Source organism: Cebus imitator, unplaced genomic scaffold (genome assembly GCF_001604975.1).
Source record: "Cebus imitator isolate Cc_AM_T3 unplaced genomic scaffold, Cebus_imitator-1.0 Scaffold684, whole genome shotgun sequence".
Classification (NCBI taxonomy): domain Eukaryota; kingdom Metazoa; phylum Chordata; class Mammalia; order Primates; family Cebidae; genus Cebus; species Cebus imitator.
The window spans coordinates 380,272-385,426 of record NW_016107999.1 but is presented as its reverse complement, the minus strand read 5'-3'; the positions used below and the strand labels follow the sequence as shown (position 1 = coordinate 385,426).

Below are 5,155 nucleotides of genomic sequence, written 5' to 3'. Positions count from 1 at the left end.
CTCCTGATCTATTTCAAGCATCATCCCCTCTGGGCAGCCTTCACCCCACATCCCCTGAGGTCCCACACTTTTCTAAACACCCCATCAAAGCCCTGAAGATCCTGCTTACACACTACTCTCCCCACCCCCCACTATCTGTAAGCTTCCTTTAGGGATGGCATCTTACATATGCCTTGGTCCCAAGTGTCTGGCATAAACCCTTGCACTTTGGAGGTCATTCCCGTGCCATTTCTTTACCCCTACAGTGGAGGGATGCATTGCTTTTCACAACATCTCTGTGATCCCTGCTTAAATGTTGGCTGATTGAATCTGTCAACTCTTCCTGAACCTGATTAGGAGTGTAGGCTTTGGATTTAGATGACCAGGGTTCAGATTCTGTGAAACACTGGGCAAGTGGCTGAACACATGTGATTCTTGGTTTCCAATCTGAAAGTGAGCCCCATAAGGTTATCATAAGAATACGACAAATAACAGATATTATTGATATTAACAATTTTGTATTTTTTTCCTCTAAGGGGCCTGCTAGGCCTCAAATAGAGGTGCCCCTGTCACTGAAAGGCCTTCATGTGTCAGCCCCATCCTGAGAGGAGGCTGATTACATCATCCCTATCTTCAAGGAGCCCTGGGGGCGGAGCATACCTGTAAACTGTGGGGTCCTAGAAGATCTGGTTTGAATGGAATCTTGAAGGATGAGTAGGATGAGGTTGCTAAGCAAAGGAGGGCATTGCAGGCAAGAGAAGTTCCAAGTGGGAAGATTGGAGGTGGGCAAGAACATAGTTAATTCAGCCAGCTGGATGTAGATTGTCGTAGGTGGACCAGCAGAGGGTGGGTGGGTGGGGTAGCTGGAGGCGAAAAGGCTGGCCAGAGACTAGACCACGATGAGCCATGTATGCCAGTCTAAGGACTTTGATCTTGATCCATTTGGGAATGAGGAGTCTTGGAACATTTTTGAGCAGGGGAGCAGTAGTTTCAGATCTGTATTATCACATTGACGATAGGATAAAGGATGTATCAGAATTGGAACGGACAAGATAGAAGACACGAAGATGGTAACAACTTCAATCTGGAAAACATTACTTGAACCCTTTTAGAGACAATTCAGTCTTTATTGTAGGTCTAAGACAGGCCACCCTCAGAGACAGGGCACCCATTTTACTGAACCATATGGTACCTTTTTTTTTTTTTTTCTTTTCTTGAGACAAAGTCTCACTGTGTCACTAGGCTGGAATGCAGTGGCATAATTTTGGCTCACTGCAACCTCTGCCTCCCTGGTTCAAGTGATTCTCCTGCCTCAGCCTCCCGAGTAGCTGGGACTACAGGCACGCGCCACCACGCTCAGCTAATTCTTGTATTTTTAGTAGAGATGGGGTTTCACCATGTTGGCCAGGATGGTCTCACCTACCTCGGGTGGCTCCCAAAGTGCTGGGATTATAAGCATGAGCCACCGCACCCAGCCAGTACCTCTTTTTCAATCAGGCACCCTCCTTCCTCCTCTCAGAACCGAAGCCAGGTAGTCCATTAATTATTAAAGAACATGTTCATTGCATAAAATCTGGAAAGTCCAGAAAAAGTAGTCAGGGAATAAATCTCCCATGACCCCACCCTCCGTGGGCAAACATTGTTAACCCTCTCTAGCCTAGGCCCCCCTGGTCTTGTTTCTAAGCTCTTGCCACATATTTGGGACCCTGCCATCTGTATGCCTATGCAAAACATGTTTCCATTCATTAAAAACTCTCCACTTTGGGTAGTCATATGGCTGTTCCATAACTTTATTGATTCCCTGTTGGACATTTAGGCACTTTCTGACTGTTGACGAACATCTCTGCACATGAAGGAGGCTTTGTTCATATCTCCACCCTTTCATTTGGATGTACTCCTCTTCTTTAAAACATTTTTGGCAAAGGAACTCTCTAGCCTGCTGGGACGCCCTTCTCCCCATCATCAGGGTTTTCTTCCTCAAGTCTGAACTAAATCCTTGGGATTGGAACTTAATCCCGTTTCCCCTGCTTTGGGGTGTTGGCGGAGATGGACCACAGCTGGTCTTGTTTTTCCCATGGACTCGTCGCCTGGGAGGGTCAGTAGTTAATCATCAGCCTAGGATGGAGAGTGGGATGTGCCTATGAGCTCAGGAGAATCAGCCTAGGCTGAGATAAATAAAGACAAGGGTAACTGGGACAAGGTGATGGAGGAAGCAGAGAAATTGGTGGGCTCGGGTGAGTCAGTCTGATATCTGCTTCCTATGTAGTACTGAGTAGTGACCTTCCTTCCTTCTAGACCCTTTGAGAAATCACTGGCAAGAGTGCGGCTACCCTGCTGCCAGCCTTCAAGCTCACTTTCTCCGGTGCTTTGTAGCAGCCCTTCCCATGACACATGGAACAAGAAGCCAGCGCTGATCGTTCACGTGCCAGGTGCCAGGCCCTGTACTCCGCCTTAACTTATACAGTCATATTTTGGGGCCAGCACGATACAACCAGAAGCATCCTGGAGGCGGGCAGACTTGGGTCCAGTCTCTGCACAGGCACTTCTTACCAGTGCGACCACATGGCAATCATTTACCTCTGGGACCCTCAGTTTCCTCATCTGTAAATTGTGATTTGATGGCACCAGTTTCCCAGGATTGCTGTGGTGGCTCTAGCCAGTGCCATACTTGCAATGCACCGAGTACCAGGCCTGCAAGGAGCAGGTTCTGGAGATAGGTTATTTTCTCACGATATGGAATTCTCCTTATATCCTAGGTCAGATATAAGGAGAAAATGCCACCATCCAGACCCAGAGATGTCAAAAAATGTAATCTATCTGATTGCCTTGGGTAACCTCCAGGGACATGAAACTCATTAGTAGGTAGGAATTTATGACTTCTTTTTATAAATAAGGAAACTGAGGTGCTGAGAGATTATGCCAGGTGTCTTCACAGGACAGAAACTGCCATCTGAGAGACGTCATGTCTTAGAGGAGCATCAGCCTCAGGATAGGTGTGGAGTGGAGGCTGGAGCTTCTGGGCCCCCCACATTCCCTAGGCCCTGCTTCGTGCCCACCACCACCCAGCCACCACCCAGCTCCACTGATTGACCATCTCTGGCAAAGGACACAGAGGGGATCTAGAGCGTACAGATGACTTCCCAGGAGGTAACTGGTGCCAGGACTGAGCCCACCTGAGCTAGGGCATGACAGCTGCCGCTGAGGACACCACAGCACACAGGCACATTCCTGCCCCACCTCCTTTGCCTCAGAACACCTCATGGAGGGGTGGGGGATTAATACGGCCCTTTTCATGGAGAAGGAAACTGAGGCTCTCAAGCTCAAGGTCACTGCCCAAAGTGGGATTCCTATCAGAGGCCACTTGCGCGGCTCATCCCACAGGCAAATCCCCCTCCAGATGTCCCCAGCAAGGACTCCCAACCGCTGAGCGCTGCCTGTCGTTGCTCCGGGCATCAGGCAGCAGGCAGCAGCCCAGCGGGATGAAGGCAGGTCGTTCTGGTTCCCTGAGGCATAGAAGCCCCCTCCCCACCAGCCCCTGGCCCTCCGCTGGCTTCCCTTTAGCAGAAAGTTGCTTCATGCTCCGACAGACACATCGCCGCGAGAAAATGCCACCACCCAGACCCGGGGACAAAACGGGGAGTGTTTCGGCGCAAGTGGACTTTCCAAATCCACCCCTCTGCGGGCAGAGGAGATACAAAGCCCACCCGCGCCCCAAGCACTGCCGCGGACCGGGGCTGCATCCCGAGCTCTCAACTCCCCCTTGAGGCAGGCACGACCCCCGCGGGTCACAGAGAAGGAAACTGAGGCTGGCAGGCCAGGCAGAGGCACCTGCCCAAGGTCAGGCACAGCCAGCGAGCGGTGGGGCCGGGGCTCGAACCCGGGTTCGGGGCCACGACGGCCGCTGGGCATTCCGGAGCAGCCCCCACGGGCGGCGCCGCAAGCTCCAGCCAGGTCTCCAAGCCCGCCCGGGACCCCACCCCGAGCCGAGGCCCCGCGGGGAGGCGGCGGCCGCGTTACCTGGTGCTGCTGCGGCGGGCGTTGGCTCCGCACCGGGTTTGCCTTGGTCCCGCGCCCGCGCCGGCTGCGCCCCGGGCAGGGATGGAGCGGGCGGCGCGCGCACGGCCTGCGCCCCGAGCCTCGCACCCACTTCCTCGTCTCCGCCCCCAACTCGCTCCTCCTTGCTCTCAACGCTCCTTCCCTTCCTTCCCTCTCCAAGTCTCTCTCTCTCTCTCTCTCTCTCTCTCTCTCTGTGTGTGTGTGTGTGTGTGTATCTATCTCTCTCAGCGCGCACAGCACACACCCACATTTTCTCCCCCAGCCTCCCCTTCCCACAGTCTCACCCACTTTCTATTTTCCTTTCTCCTACACCCTCCCTTTTCATGTCACTGACTCTGATACTTGCCCCTTCCTCTTCCTTTCTGCCACGCTGCCCCCTTTTTCTCTCTCCCTTTTCTTCCTGGCTCCTTCCCTCTCCCCGCCCCGCTGATTGCTCAAGGGCCCGCCCTTGACCGGGCAACCGCCTGGTCTGAGCCCCAGCGTCCACCTGTGCCGATATTGGCTGAGTGGCCACAGCTGGAGGACCTGCACTGGGTGGGTGCTAGATCCAGGAGGTCAGGTGGCATCCCTCACATTGGGCACCTAGGATCCAGGTGGAGTCAGGCTAGAAGGGGGAAGTAACTAGTTTTGAGGGAAAAGCTTAAATAATTCTGGAATCTGAAATCTAGAAACACAAATGCAGAAATTAATTAGTCCAGGGGTTATTAATTACCAAAAAAAAAAAATCAGCAAAACTTCAAAAACCCTAGGACTTTGTTTTGATTGAAGGAAGGGATGAAAAGAGAGAGAGAGGAAGTAAGGAAGTAGGCTTTCGGAAAAGGGATTTTGGGGATAGGGAGAATAACGCCCACCTTCCAGATGAGAAAATGAAGGCTCAGATGGGAAAACCCATCTCTTAAATATCAAGATATCAAGGCCACTGTGCTAACCACGCAGATCTCCGTGCGGGGAGCCTGGGTGGGCAGGATGGTGAGATTTTCACCGGGTCTGGACAGCAGCCCAGTGCAGGGGAGGCAGGCGGTCAGCTGGACTGCCCTGGTTTGCTTGGGGAACCTGGTGTGTGGAGGGAGATTTCCATAGAAGCTTGGCAAAGGATAGCAAAAGCGAGGAGGGTTCAGCT

General features: G+C 52.6%; 1 protein-coding gene across 3 annotated transcripts in view; it reads right to left on the bottom strand.

The window, feature by feature from the left end:
- Positions 1-4,166, bottom strand: part of HRH2 (histamine receptor H2) — a 53,066-nt gene extending 48,900 nt beyond the window's left edge. For 2 of the 3 annotated variants that reach the window (XR_001821748.2, XM_017518536.2), the window contains exon 1: positions 3,997-4,165. The gene's annotated coding sequence lies outside the window, so the exon portion shown is untranslated. Of the gene's footprint in view, positions 1-3,996 lie in introns of all 3 variants that reach the window. The other variant, XR_001821749.2, reaches the window with a different exon arrangement.
- Positions 4,167-5,155: the final 989 nt, after the last annotated feature.